This window comes from Salmo trutta, chromosome 18, assembly GCF_901001165.1.
Source record: "Salmo trutta chromosome 18, fSalTru1.1, whole genome shotgun sequence".
Classification (NCBI taxonomy): Eukaryota; Metazoa; Chordata; class Actinopteri; order Salmoniformes; family Salmonidae; genus Salmo; species Salmo trutta.
In genome coordinates, this window is record NC_042974.1 from 52910299 (window position 1) to 52927064 (window position 16766).

Genomic DNA, 16766 nt, shown 5'->3' on the forward strand with positions numbered 1-16766 from the left:
CCTCATTTGCTCACTTTGTACAGTATATAGACTTATTTTTCTACTATATTATTGACTGTATGTTTGTTTTACTCCATGTGTAACTCTGTTGTTGTATGTGTCAAACTGCTTGCTTTATCTTGGCCAGGTCGCAGTTGTAAATGAGAACTTGTTCTCAACTTGCCTACCTGGTTAAATAAAAGGTGAAATATATATATTTTTTTAATTACTCTGTACTTTGTTGAAGCACCTTTGGCAGCGATTACAGCCTTGAGTCGTATTGGGTATGACAATACAAGCTTGACACACCTGTATTTGGGGAGTTTCTCCCATTCTTCTCTGCAGATCCTCTCAAGCTCATTCAGGTTGGATGGAGAGTGTCACTGCACAGCTATTTTCAGGTCTCTTCAGAGATGTTCGATCGGGTTCATGTCAGGGCTCTGGCTGGGCCACTCAAGGACATGCAGAGACTTGTCCCAAATCCACTCCTGCATTATCTTGGCTGTGTACTTACGGTCTTTTTCCTGTTGGAAGGTGAACCTTCGCCACAGTCTGAAGTCCTGAGCCTCTGGAGCAGGCTTTCATTAAGGATCTCTGTACTTTGCTCTGTTCATCTCTCCCTCGATCCTGTCTCCCAGTCCCTGCCGTAGAAAAGCATCCCCACAGCATAATGCTGCCACCACCATTATTCACCTTAGGGATGGTGCCCGGTTTCCTCCAGACGTGACACTTGGCATTCAGGATAAAGAGTTCAATCTTGGTTTTATCAGATCAGAGAATCTTCTTTCTCATGGTCTGAGAATCCTTTAGGTGCCTTTTGCAAACGCCAAGCGGGCTGTCATGTGCCTTTTACTGAGGAGTGGCTTCCGTCTGGCCACCCTACCATAAAGGCCTGATTGTTGGAGTGCTGTACAGATGGTTGTCCTTCTGGAAGGTTCTCCAATCTCCACAGAGGAACTCTGGAGCTCTGTCAGAATTACCATAATGTTCTTTGTCACCTCCCTGACCAAGGCCCATCTCCCCCGATTGCTCAGTTTGTTTGGGCGGTCAGGTCTAGGAAGAGTCTTGGTGGTTCCAAACTTCTTCCATTTAAGAATGATGGAGGCCGCTTTGTTCTCGGGGACCTTCAATGCTGTAGAATGTTTTTGGTACCCTTCCCCAGATCTCTCCATTGACACAATCCTGTCTCAGAGCTCTACGGACAATTCCTTTGACCTCATGGCTTGGTTTTTGCACTGACATGCACTGTGAACTGTAGGGCCTTATATAGACAGGTGTATGCCTTTCCAAATCATGTCAAATGAATTGAGTTTACCATATGTGGACTCCAATCAAGTTGTATAAACAGCTCAAGGATCATCAATGGAAACAGGAAGCACCTGAGCTCAATTTTGTGTCTCATAGCAAAGGGTCTGAATATTTATGTAAATAAGGTATCTGTTTATTATTTGTAATAAATTAGCACATTTTTTCTAAAAACCTGTTTTCGCTTTGTTGTTATGGGGTATTTTGTGTAGATTGATGAGGATTTGTTTTTTATTTCACCCATTTTAGAATAAGGCTGTAACGTAACAAAATGTGGAAAAAGTGAAGGGGTCAGAATACTTTCCAAATGAATTGTAGGCACACGGCCACCCTACAATGTGCAGGACCCCATCCGAATGCTTACCATAAGACTAATAGTTTATTAGGTACACCACCCCGTTCTTGAAAATGTTTCGCTCCAACAGACAGTGAGTCCCGTGGCAGTGGCTTGCTATATAAAGCAGGCAGACAGGCATCAAGGCATTCAGTTACTGTTTGACTGAACGTTAGAATGGGCAAAACGAGTCACCTAAGTGTCTTTGAGCGTGCTATGACCGTCGGTGCCAGGCCTGACATTTCCAGTATCTCAGAAACCTGGGCTTTTCACACACGACAGTGTCTATGGGTTACCGAGAACGGTGTGACAAACAAAAAACATCCAGTCAGCGGCAGTCCTGTGGGCGAAAAACCTTGTTGATGACAGGACAAAGGAGAACAGTGGTGTGTAGAACGGCATCTCGGAATGCACAATAGGTCCATCCTTTTCACGGATGGGCTATTGCAGCCGATGAGCACACCGGGTTCTACTCCTATCAGCTAAAAACAAAAAGAAGTGGCTCCAGTGTGCACGCGATCAATTGAGGAGTGGAGAAACATTGCCTGGTCCAACGAATCCCTGTTCCCATCCTGCCTGGTGTCAACGGTATAGGCTGGTAGCGGTGTTGTAATGGTGTGGGGATTGACCCATGTACCCTGCTTCAATCAAGCAGGCTTCAGTCACCCACTTAGCTTCAGTCACCCCCCAAGACTGAAGCAGGAGACAAATCCAGCAATTGCCTCTTCCTTGTTAGGCCTATCATACTGGACAGAAAAGGGTCCTGGGATGGACAGCTCACACAGCCTCCCCACATACGGCGCTGGATCAAGGTGACCTCGTTGAAGTGTAAGGAGTTGGAAAGTGAAATACTAATAACCCCCTACCTAATCATCATGATAAGCCCCAATGACAAAAGCTGCATCAACTGTAAGACAACAACCCACATACTCGAATGGTAAAATATGATTTTCAGGGGTGATTTACAAATACTATACACACCGCAAAAACCACATAGTCACTATCAGGTTTATTACAGAAAATATATAAGATCCACTGTCAATGAAGGTACAGCATCTGTCTTCAGGATTAGCTTCCTGGCAATACCCATCGAATGTTCTCCCTAATTAATAAAGCAACTTCATTCCAAATGTGCACTGCACAAGCGCAACATGTTTGTAATTTTCGGTGCAGCCTGTCCACTCGAAATGAAAGCAGCCACTGCTGTCCAATGTCTTCATTCTTCAGAAAATAGCATAACGTTAAATTTACACTATGGTATCCAGTCACAACACCGTGTGCTTTTGCCGGCATTCTGGTAAATAGTTTGCTAGCTAACAATGTTGCAATTGCATGCAATAAGGTCAGAAACACTTTTAAACATTTAATTTCGTATTGTTTTCTTTTTTAGAAGCAAACGTACATAGTCTAATTCCATTCCTCTCTCTACTTTGAACTGTCTGTCTTTTCACTGTAATTACAAGCTACGTAACACTACTGCAATGTTCTGCTTCCTGGCTAAAGTAAGAGCCTCCAGGGGATATGGCTCCCAGTGTTACTGTCTTCACTGAGACAGGCAAACACTCTCTCATCCCCTCAAACACACCTGCGCACACACACACACTTCCTGGAACAGATGAAAACTAAAAGGTATCTTCACAAGCTCTCGTTTCCATAGCTCAACATCAAACTCACATCACATATAGAAAATCATTTTTATGTGAACAGACACAGAAAGTCCCTGTTGTGTAGGAATACAGAGAATACAGAGAAATACTGATAATTATGGGAAAAAAATTCAGAGAAATAGGCCTACAGAGAAAATCCCTGCATAAGCTTCAGACATGCTGTCTACCACGCTCCCCATATAAGCCCAGAATCTACCCACAAACACTGCACACACAAACTCCTGCAGACACACTCTCCTGAAGACATATAGATCATACACACCCGCAAAAAGCCGAACACTGCAGGTGCACTCCCACAGATACACACACCCCTGCTTACACACTCACATGCAAACAAACACTCCAGCAGATACACACACACTCCTTGAAGACATACATTCCTGCTCACAAACACACTTTCTAGAGGAAACGTTTTTACTTTCACGATACTAGAACATTAAAAATCGTTTTGTACTAGAATGTGTCTTACTTTTGGTACTTCTGTCAAATGTGTCTCATGACATCTACTGATTGTCCCCTTGTAGCAAGAGAGCACCGTGCCTGCTCCACTTACTCATTGCTAGGTCTAGCCTGTCCTGAGGAAACACCGCAATTACTTGGAGTCTGGGCTGCATCACCACTTACACTACACAGAAGTTAACATACTTGAATAATGCCACACAGCATGTAGAGATGTTGAATCTGCTAATTACTGTTCCCAAAACAATGTCCAGTACGGAACACAACAATGCAAGAAGATACCGCTTCCAGCTTTGTAGGCTAACGTTCCTTGCTAGCTTACAGCTGAAGCCAACCCTAGTACCTTGTTTGCGATAATATGCAAACCATAAAGGAACATTTTGCTCATTACAAAGCTGATTGCTACCAAAAACGTTATTAATTCACTTCGTCTCCCCCGCCTCACGTCTCTCCCAGTCAATATCATCTTTGCTCAAGCCTGGAACAGACTTTGTGTGTGAATGATGTGATTCGTCTTAAAGAGACAGCACACACTTTTATCAAATAAGAATTGCTCCTTCTATGCAAATGTTGTTGATCAGTACAATAAAATAAGTCCCAAATGGAAGGTAAACAGATTGTTTTGTCTGATTTCGCATGGCTACAGATGAAAAATAAACTCAATAAACTCAATGCATGAGCACACTCCTATTGAATATGCCCCCGCTGACAAGCTAAAGGCCCACATAGGTTTTTCTGTGGGACGTTGGTCTAGAAAGACAGAATGTCACAAATTCCTCAATGTATTTAACTCTACAAAGAATCTATTCCTATAAATGTTTTCAAATGGACTTGATTGAACACTGAGAAAATACACATCTTGTCACGCTAGGTATGTGTACCACACACACACACACACACACACAGAAAATACACTCACACATACCACACTTTGACTATGACAGACAAAAAATTCTGAGTTGTAAAAAGTCATTAGGAATGGTAATATTGTCTTTCACTCTCTCTCTCTCTAACTCTCACTCCTCTCTGCTGTCCTCAGCGTCAACGCAGCACTCTATATCTTATCCCTTCCCTGCCTCCCTCCCTCCCTCCCATCCATCTATATTTTACCAAAGAGAAGCGAAAAGCTGAAATGAATAAATCTTATCTTACTGTGAAGTCAGTGTGCTACACTGGTGATTCCACAAATCAGACGCTTCACTTTGGGGAGGAGAGGGATGTAGGTTAGGGTAGCCACAGAGAGATACCGCTCAGGCTAACAAATAGCTAGTGTTGTTTCCCATAATAAAACAGACAATACTAGAAACTTCAATATGCCTCTTCACCAACTGTAAAACCGTAAAATCACTAGAGAGCCCCTGAAACTAAGTCTCACACTGACTCATATTCACACACACACTGTATATTTCATGTCGGTCCTAGACCCTTTACCTTGGTCCCGGTCTTGTGTTTGTTTCTGACCTTGTCGTTGGATCTCTGAGACCTCTTCACATTGATACCCTGTATAGACACACACACACACACACACACACACACTCACTCCACTGTTGTCTCAGTAAAAAAATGTACATACTGTGTGACCAAGTGTACCTACATCCATGAAAATACCACTTTTCCACCAACCAGCATGAAATCAACTCACATACTTACTCTGTACATAATTCTGTAAAAGGAGAATGACATACCTTTGATTGCATACCTGCGTGTGCGCGTGTGTGTGCATGTGTGTGCGCGCGTGCGGGTGCATGTGTGAGGTGTATGGCACAAATGCGTACAGTGTAGGCTGTACATTGCATCAACGTGTGATGGCCGGTGATTCACACAGTTTTGCCCTACTGTATTATCGTGATGAAATGTGTTTGAATATGAGGTGTATTTACGTCTGTGTGTGTGTCTGAGTTCATATGCAATCGCACTTGTATTCACTTGTAAATGTGTGTACTGTCTGTATTACTGTAAGTATGACTAGTATGTGTGACTAGTCTTTCCCATGCTTCTCTGTGTGTTCAGTAATCACTGTATATGCTCTACTGTATGTCTACAGCGTTTGTACAGTGTGTGTGTGTACAGTGTGTGTACAGTGTGTGTCATTCCCCCATAAGAAACACAAATAGTCCAGTACAGTAGTTACCAGGTCCTGCATTGTAAGAGAGTGAGAGAAGAGGATAGAAAATAATTGGCTTGCGATAGAAAAAAAAAAAAAAAAGAGTACTCACAGTTAGTCGTAGTCTCAAGGTCCTCTCTCTTCTCTCTCTGTCCTGTTACTGACTGCTGGCTGTCACTCTGCTGGCATTCTGTCTCTGTCTCTATCTCTCCGCTGCTATGCCTGCACTGGACACACACACAGTCACACACTCCTCCGCTACCAAAGGAAGTGTTCAGAGCAAGAGAACGAGTGAGAGCGAGTGATGGAGAAAGAGAGAGAGAGGAGGAGGATGAAGAGGAGGAGAAGGGAGGGCTGTGTGTGTGTGTGTGAAGTGATCTGTTAGCCAGTGTGTGATTGGGGCAGAGCGGATTCAGAGGCTCTACTGTTGCTAGCGTGTCTCAGTAGCGTGGGTCTAGTGTGCTGTGTTTGTGTGTGAGCGCTCACAAATTGCTCGGAGCCAGCACGGTACAAGCACACACACACACACACACACACACAAGCAGATTCTGGATTCAGCGCTGACACAGTGAGAGGGGGAGTGAAAAAGATAAAGAACGAGGCGCTCACACACGCCTGTTCTGGTTGGCACTCGTTGAACGAGGGATGGAGAGAGAGAGGAGGAGGACGACGAGGAGGCGGGAAAGAGGAGGAATAGAGAGAGAGAGAGAGAGAGAGAGAGAGAGAGAGAAAGAAAGAGAGCACTGACCTGGTGCCAGTTTGATGTGTGTGCTTCAATGGGACCCAACGCAAAACACACTGACATGAAACGAACCACGGAGGACAGACAGAGGCATCTCCCGCGCCACTCCTAATTTACGCCATTCTCTCCATCCTCCCTTCCTCTCTTCATTTACAAATAAATTGTTTTTAGTCTTTCTGCGGCATCATCACGTATGTTGAGTCCAATGTCGTGAGTTCATAGCAGATTGAGGCAGGTTGGATGGCCCTGTCGCTGCACTGCCTTCTCCCCAGCCCTCTCTCCTCGATACAAGACACTGCACTCCACCAGATTCAATTAAAAGTGAGATTAGCAATTACCCAGCGCTCATGACCTAACACTGATCCAATGTAGCTCTGCTTGGCTGCCTACCCCACTCTGCTCGGACTGCTACTTCCCTCAGGGATCAGACTGTCATGAGGTGTCTTACTGACTCTGAAGATTTGTGTGTGTCGGGTGGGGGGGGGGGGGTGGAGGACATGTTTAAATATAGTAAACCATCAAACATTTGACCAACTGTGGACATTTTGTTGGTCCCCACAAGGTCAAATGCTATTTCTAAGGGGTTTAGGGTTAAGGTTAGAATTAGTTAGGGTTAGTTTTAGGGCTAGGGTTAGGTTTAGGGTTAAGGTAAGGGTTAGGGTTAGGGAAAAAAGGATTTTGAATCGGACTGAATTGTGTGTCCCCACAAGGATAGCTGTTCAAGGTGTGTGTGTGTGTGTGTGTGTGTGTGTGTGTGCAGCAGAAGTTATCTGCGAAGTCATCATCATTATCATATTTATGGACAAACACACACACACACCTCCAGCAGTCACTTAGCACCTCTGCTGTGAGGGGGTCCCTAGCATGTTCTATCACAGCCAGTTAACACCTCCACCCTCCACTCAGATAGGCTGACATGAGATACATCCAAGCCTACCTGAGTGCTCCCTCACACCCCTCGTCCCCTGGAGTTTCAATACAGTAACTACTACTAAACACCTCCATACAGTTTAATTCATTCATACCTAGAGGGACAGTGCTTGCCTTTTAGTGCGTGCTCCAAATGCCACCCTATATAGTGCACTACTTTTGACCAGGCCCATATCTCCTTACATAGGGAATAGGGTACCATTTGGGATGCAATCTAGTCTGCTAGAGCTAGAGGCTGCCCTTAACCACAGATCTATGATCAGAATACCTTAGCCCTGAAGATATTCCTATTCATAATGGGATGATAAATAACTGGCCCTGTATCAGTGGTTAGGAGCAAGTTGGCAAGCCAATCGTTTTTAGAATGCAGAGAATAAAATTTATTTTTGTAGTGTGGACATACACTGAGTGTACAAAACATTAGGAACACTTGCTCTTTCCATTACATAGACTGACCAGGTGAAAGCTATAATCCCTTATTGACGTCACTTGTTAAATCCCCTTCAATCAGTGTAGATGAAGAGGAGGAGACAGGTTATAGAAGGAATTTTAAGCCTTGAAACAATTCAGACATGGATTGTGTATGTATGCCATTCAGAGGGTGAATGGACAAGAGAAAATATTTAAGTTGCTTTGAACAGGGTTTGGTAGTAGGTGCCAGGCACACCAGTTTTAGTGTGTCAAGAACTGCAACGTTGCTGGATTTTCTACACTCAATAGTTGTTTCCTGTGTGTATCAAGATTGGTCCAAAACCCACAGGACATCCAACTAACTTGACACAACTCTGGGAAGCATTGGAGTCAACATGGGCCAGCATCTCTGTGGAACGCTTTCGACACCTTGTAGAGTCCACGCCCCGATGAATTGAGGCTGTTTATCTTAGGAAGGTGTTGTTAATGTTTTACACAGTGTAGAATGATAATAAATATTCTCTCTCAGCCCCCACACTGAGGGTCACGGGATTTTGTGGGTGGCGTCTGTAAACAGATAATCATTTCCTGTGGCCTTTAGACACACACACACACACACACACACACACAGTGGAGGCTCCTCAAAGGAGGAACGAGAGGACCAGCATCCTCAGTGAATTTCATAAAAATGTAAATAGTGAAACATTTAAAAAGCTATCCTTTTTAGGAAAAACTATACTAAATATATTCACGTCACCAAACAATTTAATAAAACACTGTTGCAATGAAGGTCCACAGTAGCCTCAGCAGCACTCTTTAGGGTTGCACCATGGTGTACCCAGAGGACAGCTAGCTTCTGTCCTCCTCTGGGCACATTGACTTCAATACAAAACCTAGCAGGCTCATGGTTCTCACCCCCTTCCATAGACTTACACAGTAAATATGACAACTTCCTGAGGATGTCCTCAAACCTATCAGAGCTCCTGCAGCATGAACTGACATTTTGTCCACCCAAACAAAGGATCAGAAAATTAATCTAGAACTGAAAGCATAAACTACAGCTAGCTAGCACTGCAGTGTGTAAAATGTGGTGAGTAGTTGACTCAAAGAGAGATAGACAATAGTTGAACAGTTTTGAAAAAAAAGTATTTCAAAATGAAGGACAAGCAAGAAAGAAATAGAGATTATTTTTTAAACTTTCACTTACTTAGCTAGCAAATGCAGCTAGCTAGTTTAGCCTATTGAAACTGGAACTCTTCCAAGTCAAGGTAACCTTTTTGGTTTTACAACTTTATTGCCACCGGGGCCCACCATTGTAACTGCTTATTGACTACTATACACTGTAACGTTACTGCATGATTGTAGCAGGTTCACTAACGTGTTAGTTCTATTAGCTATGCGGACTGTCAATGACGTGCATACTGGGAGCGGAGTCAGGTGCAGGAGAGCAGAGAGTTGTGAACAGGCGCACACTTTATTTAGGCATGAGAAACCAACAGACAGACGCCACTGCGTCGAAAACCTCCAGCCAATTTGCCAAAGTGCAAAACGCGCAGACAGTCACAATAATATGTACAAGCAAATAAACATACCTCGGGAAATAAAACACGGCATAAATGTACACCAGAAATAACGCGTCAAACATGACACGAAACAATCTCACACAAAGACATGAGGGGGAACAGAGGAGTAAATACATGTAGTGTGATTGGGGAATGAAAACCAGGTGTGCAGGGAACAAGACAAAACAAATGGATAAATGACAAATGGAGCGGCGATGGCTAGAAAGCCGGTGACGTCGACTGCCGAACTCCGCCCGAACAAGGAGAGGAGCACTGACTATGACATTACTTTAGCTAATATGGTGACAACGATGTGGGCTGCGTGTAGCGGTTTGGCTTGGAAAGGTTTTTTCGCCGTGCCACATACAGCTGATGTGTTGTGCATTGAAGTCCCCAAGCAAAGGGAAGAGGTGAGAGGAGGAGAGCGCATAGATGTGAGAAGGAATACAACGCGTCTGCTATGTGAACAGTAATTTACGCGTGATCAGGGGTGTATTCTTCCCACCAATTCTGTTGAAAAACATTTCTTAAACGTAATAAAACGGAACAAAACGAGTATGAACATACCTGGATTTGTCCAATAGAAACTCTAGTTTGCAACTAATGATTAGTCCAACAGTTGCAGGCAAGATTGTGCTCCTCAAATGTGTCTCTCGACCTGTGTTGTAAACTTTTATTCATGGGCTAGGTTGTAGCAACCTCATGATGGATATAGGGAAAATGTAATGTAGTAGCCTAAACCTATCGCTGTTACATTGAACTGGGTGAATGGAATATGAATGACTCATCCAATATGCTGTAATAGAAATTGTATTTATTTATTTTATTTCACCTTTATTTAACCAGGTAGGCAAGTTGAGAACAAGTTCTCATTTACAATTGCAACCTGGCCAAGATAAAGCAAAGCAGTTCGACAACATACAACAGAGTTACACATGGAGTAAAACAAACATACAGTCAATACAGTAGAAAAATAAGTCTATATACAATTTGAGCAAATGAGGTGAGATAAGGGAGGTAAAGGCAAAAAGGCCATGGTGGCAAAGTAAATACAATATAGCAAGTAAAACACTGGAATGGTATATTTGTAGTAGAAGTGCAAAGTAGAAATATAAATAATGAGGTGCAAAGGAGCAAAATAAATACAGTAGGGGAAGAGGTAGTTGTTTGGGCTAAATTATAGATGGGCTATGTACAGGTGCAGTGATTTGTGAGCTGCTCTGACAGCTGGTGCTTAAAGCTAGTGAGGGAGATAAGTGTTTCCAGTTTCAGAGATTTTTGTAGTTCGTTCCAGTCATTGGCAGCAGAGAACTGGAAGGAGAGACGGCCAAAGGAGGAATTGGCTTTGGGGGTGACCAGTGAGATATACCTGCTGGAGCGCGTGCTACAGGTGGGTGCTGCTATGGTGACCAGTGAGCGGAGATAAGGGGGGACTTTACCTAGCAGGGTCTTGTAGATGACCTGGAGCCAGTGGGTTTGGCGACGAGTATGAAGCGAGGGCCAGCCAACGAGAGCGTACAGGTCGCAGTGGTGGGTAGTATATGGGGCTTTGGTGACAAAACGGATGGCACTGTGATAGATTGCATCCAGTTTGTTGAGTAGGGTATTGGAGGCTATTTTGTAAATGACATCGCCGAAGTCGAGGATCGGTAGGATGGTCAGTTTTACGAGGGTATGTTTGGCAGCATGAGTGAAGGATGCTTTTTTGTGAAATAGGAAGCCAATTCTAGATTTAACTTTGGATTGGAGATGTTTAATGTGAGTCTGGAAGGAGAGTTTACAGTCTAACCAGACACCTAGGAATTTGTAGTTGTCCACATATTAAGTCAGAACCGTCCAGAGTAGTGATGCTGGACGGGCGGGCAGGTGCAGGCAGCGATTGGTTGAAGAGCATGCATTTAGTTTTACTTGTGTTTAAGAAATAAGGCTATACTCATGAAAAAAAATTGTCCTCCCTCATCTTAAACAGCACTGACCGCCACTGGGTGATACAGCCTGACAGTATGCTCTCAATTGTACATCTGTAAAAGTTTGTGAGGGTCTTAGGGACCAAGCCTACATTTCTTCAGTCTCCTGAGGTTGAAGAGGCTCTGTTGCGCCTTCACCACACTGTGTGGTTGGACCATTTCAGATTGTCAGTTATGTGTACTCCGAGGAACTTGAAGCTTTTCACCTTCTCCACTGTGGTCCCGTCGATGTGGATAGGGCATGCTCCCTCTGCTGTCTCCTGAAGTCCACAATCAGCTCATTCATTTTGTTGATGGATAGGTTATCTTCTTGGCAGGGCCCTTACCTCCTCCCTGTAGGCGATCTCGTCATTGTTGGTAATCAGGCCTACTACTGTTGTGTTGTCTGCAAAGTTGATGATTGAGTTGGAGGCGTGCGTGGCCATGCAGTGAAAAGGGAGTGCAGGAGGGGGCTGAGCACGCACCCTTGTGCGGCCCCTATGTTGAGGATTAGCATAGTGGGGGTGTTGTTTCCTGCCTTCACCACCTGGGGGCGGCCAGTCCAGAAGTCCAAGACCCAGTTGCACAGGGTGACACAGGGCCCCAAGCTTGATGATGAGCTTGGAGGGTACTATGGTGTTAAAGGCTGAGCTTTGGTCAATGAAAAGCATTCTTAGTTATTCCTCTTGTCCAGATGGGATGGGGCAGTGCGATGGCGATTGCATCGTCTGTGGATCTATTGGGGCGGTATGCAAATTGGAGTGGTTCAAGGGTGTCAGGTAAGGTGGAGGTGATGTGATCCTTAACGAGCCTCTCAAAGCACATCATGATGACAGAAGTCAGTGCTACAGGGCAATAGTCATTTAGTTCAGTTGCCTTTGCTTTTTTGGGTACAGGAATATTGGTGGACATCTTGAAGCAAGTGGGGACAGCAGACTGGGATAGGGAGAGATTGAATATGTCTGTAAACACTCCAGCCAGCTGGTCTGTGCATGCTTTGAGGACACGGCTAGGGATGCCTTCTGGGCTGGCAGCCTTGCGATGGTTAACACGCTTAAATGTCTCACTCATGTCGGCCACGGAGAGTGAGAGCCCACAGTCTTGGGAGCGGGCCACATCGGTGGCACTGTGTTATCCTCAAAGTGGGTGAAGAAGGTGTTTAGCATGTCCAGGAGCAAAATGTCGGGGGTCCGTGACGTGGCTGGTTTTCACTTTGTAATCCATGATTGTTTGTAGACCCTGCCACATACGTCTCGTGTCTGAACTGTTGAATTGCGACTCCACTTTGTCTCTGTACTGACATTTTGCCTGTTTGATTGCCTTACGGAGGGAATAACTACACTGGTTGTATTCAACCATATTCCCAGTCACCTTGCCGTGGTTAAATGCGGTGGTTCGCGCTTTCAGTTTTGCAAGAATGCTGCCATATTGCCACGTTTTTTGGTTTGCCTAGGTTTAAATAGTCACAGTGGGAACAACATCCCCTATGCACTTCCTGATGAACTCAGTCACCGTGTCTGTGTATACGTCAATGTTATTCTTAGAGGCAACCCGCAACATATCCCAGTCCACGTGATCGAAACAATCTTAAAGCATGGATTCTGATTGGTCAGACCATCGTTGAATAGACCTTAGCAAGGGTACTTCCTGTGTGAGTTAATGCCTATAGGAAGGGAGGAGCAGGACGGAGTTGGGATCTGATTTGCCAAAGGGACGGCGGGGGAATAACAATGGTCAAGAGTTTTTGATGTGCGAGTACTACAGGCAATGTATTGATAGAACTTCAGTAGCGTTTTCCTCAAATTTGCTTCATTAAAATCTCCAGCTACAATAAATACGGCCTCAGGATATGTGATTTCCAGTTTGCACAAAGTCCAGTGTAGTTCCTTGAGGGCCGTTGTGGTATTGACTTGAGGGGGAATATACACGGCTGTGACCATAACTGAAGAGAATTATCTTGGGAGGTAATATGGTCGACATTTGATTGTGAGGTATTCTAGGTCGGGTGAACAAAAGGACTTGAGTTCCTGTACGTTACCACAATCACACCATGAGTAGTTAATCATACATCACCGCCTTTCTTCTTCCCGGAAAGTTCTTTATTCCTGTCTGTACAATGTACTGAGAACCCAGCTGGCTGTATGGACGGGAACAGAGAGAGAGCTGGAGAGAGCCATGATTCCATGAAACAGAGTATGTTACAGTCCCTGATGTCTCTCTGGAAAGAGATCCTCTTCTACTTTATTGACCAGGGACTGAACATTAGCAAGTAATATACTTTTTCCAGCTGTAAGTAATAACAAACAAAACATGCTGGGCTAATAATGTACGAAATAACACAACAAAACAAAATACTGCAAAGTTGCTTAGGAGCAAGAAAGCAGAGCTGCCATGTCTGTCAGCGCCAATTTCTGCCTATCAGATTGACTGCCTATCAGACTGGAGGCATGGCTTTCAGATAGTTATTTTTGGCCCACCCATTAACATAAATGTTATTCCTGTTAATCATTTTAGGTTTGTATACTGTTACGAACCCCTTTGGCCCTGCAGTCTAGGGGGATGGAAACGAGACCCGTAACATATCTCATGCAAATTATAATAGTGAAAAGGAACAGTGAGAACTAATAACAGACAACCTAAATCTACCGTCAAACACTTATGGTTTATTTGTTAAACACACGGTAACGGGGGGCTGAGCTGGACCCAAGGAAAGAAATAATAAATATCCAAAAACCCCTAAGCTAGTCTTACTTGCTTCAATAACCGCTTGCTAACTAACCAATAAAATACAGTGGGTGGTCCGCCCAGTTCCAACTAGGGTTCTTAGACAACGTTTTTCCTACGGGTAATGTATGCCCATGGGCAACTTGTCTTGGTATCCCCTTTTCCCACCAACAAACAAACAGTCATACTCCACAACAATACATACTCACATAATAACGGACACATGTGACATGTAGGTGCAAAAACAGAAAAGAGATAACTGATTGGGATTCTTTTAAACCAAGGGAAAGAGGATGTAATTGGGTAAGGGAAAATGAGCAGGTGTGTCTTCTGATTGGCGACTGATGAGTGACACCTGTGACTAGGGCACAAGGAAAGAAAACAAATACACACACAGGGTACCTGTATCCGTAACATATTCGTCAAATTTAACCTGACCCTGAATATTTATGCACACTAAGTACACACATTAAATATTGTACATACAGTGTTCCAACTTCGCAATTTAAATAGGCTCTTGAGGAACTCATACTCCTCTGTTAGCCTCATTTAAGTCACAAAACTGTCAGTGTTCAACCTTAACATATGATGACTGTCACGTTTCAGGTAAGACCCAGATGCCGACAGTGTCGAAGTAACAAAAGTTTATTACTAATACAGGGGCAGACAAAACAACAGGTCAAGGGCAGGCAGAGGTCAATAATCCAGATAGGGTTCAAAAGGCCCAGAACAGACAAACTAAACACCCTCTTTGCCTGCTTTGAGGATAATACAGCGCCACTGCCGCGGCCCACTAACAAGGACAGCGCCCCACCCTCTCCTTCTCCGTGGCCGACGTGAGCAAAACATTTAAATGTATCAACCCTCGCAAGGCTGCTGGCCCAGATGACATCCCTAGCCGAGTCCTCAGAGCATGCACAGACCAACTGGCTGGTGTGTTTACGGACATATTCAATCGCCTTCTATCCCAGTCTGCTGTCCTCACATGCTTCAAGATGGCCACCATTGTTCCTGTACCCAAGAAGGCAAAGATAACTGAACTAAATGACTACTGCCCCGTAGCACTCACTTCTGTCATCATGAAGTGCTTTGAGAGACTAGTCAAGGATCATTTCACCTCCACCTTACTGGCCACCCTAGACCCACTTCAGTTTGCATACCTTCCCCAACAGGTCCACAGACGATCACACTGCACACTGCCCTATCCCATCTGGACAAGAGGAATACCGACGTAAGAATGCTGTTCATTGACTACAGCTCAGCATTCAACACCATTGTACCCTCCAAGCTCATCATCAAGCTTGAGGCCCTAGTTCTCAATCCCTCCCTGTGCAAATGGAGGTAGGAAACAACATCACCACTTCACTGACCCTCAACACTGGGGCCCCACAAAGGTGAATGCTCAGCCCCCTCCTGACTGCGTGGCCATGCACGCCTCCAACTCAATCATCAAGTTTGCAGACGACACAACAGTAGTGGGCTTGATTACCAACAACGACGAGACAGTCTACAGGGAGGAGGTGAGGGCACTTGGAGTATGGTGTCAGGAAAACAACCTCTCACTCAACATCAACAAAACAAAGGAGATGATTTTGGACTTCAGGAAACAGCAGAGGGAGCACCCCCCTATCCACATCGAAGGGACAGCAGTGGAGAAGGTGGAAAGTTTTAAGTTCCTCGGCGTACACATCACAGACAAACTGAAATGGTCCACCCACAGAGACAGTGTGGTGAAGAAGGCGCAACAGCATCTCTTCAACCTCAGGAGGCTGAAAACATTTGGTTTGTCACCCAAAACCCTGACAAACTTTTACAGAGCGCAATCGAGAGCATCCTGTCAGGGTGTATCACCGCCTGGTACGGCAACTGCACCGCCCTCATCCGCAAGGCTCTCCAGAGGGTGGGGCGGTCTGCACAACGCATCACCAGGGGCAAACTACCTGCCCTCCATGACACCTACAGCACCCGATGTCACAGGAAGGCCAAAAATATCATCAAGGACAACAACCACCCGACCCACTGCCTGTTCACACCGCTTCCATCCAGAAGGCGAGATCAGTACAGGTGCATCAAAGCTGGGACTGAGAGACTGAAAAACAGCTTCTATCTCAAGGCCATCAGACTGCTAAACAGCAATCACTAACTCAGAGAGGGTGCTGCCTACATTGAGACCCAATCACTGGCCACTTTAATAAATGAATCACTAGTCACTTTAAACAATGCCACTTTAAATAATGCCACTTTATATAATGCTTACATATCTTACATTACTCATATCATATGTATATACTGTATTGCACCTTGCCTATACCGCTCTGCCGTCGCTCATCCATATATTTATATGTAGATATTCTCATTCACACCTTTAGATTTGTGTGTATTAGATAGTTGTTGGGAAATTGTTAGATTACTTGTTAGATATTACTGCATTATCGGGCCTAGAAGCACAATCATTTCACTACACTTGATTTGATTTGATGTGATTGATTTGACTTGTGTGTTGGGGAAAGTGGAATAAGCTTTTTTAATCACTCCCTTGAGTGCTGTTGCCACCCTTTCCTGCTGGGCCCTCAGGTCATTTGTCCCCGTGTGAATTATGATGT

General features: G+C 44.5%; 1 protein-coding gene across 4 annotated transcripts in view; it reads right to left on the reverse strand.

Annotated features, from left to right (window-relative positions):
- Positions 1 to 6377, reverse strand: part of LOC115153505 (RNA binding protein fox-1 homolog 3) — a 735146-nt gene extending 728769 nt beyond the window's left edge. For 2 of the 4 annotated variants that reach the window (XM_029698999.1, XM_029699000.1), the window contains exon 1: positions 5961 to 6373. The gene's annotated coding sequence lies outside the window, so the exon portion shown is untranslated. Of the gene's footprint in view, positions 1 to 5960 lie in introns of all 4 variants that reach the window. The other 2 variants (XM_029699001.1, XM_029699003.1) reach the window with 2 other exon arrangements.
- Between the last annotated feature and the right edge of the window lie 10389 nt (positions 6378 to 16766).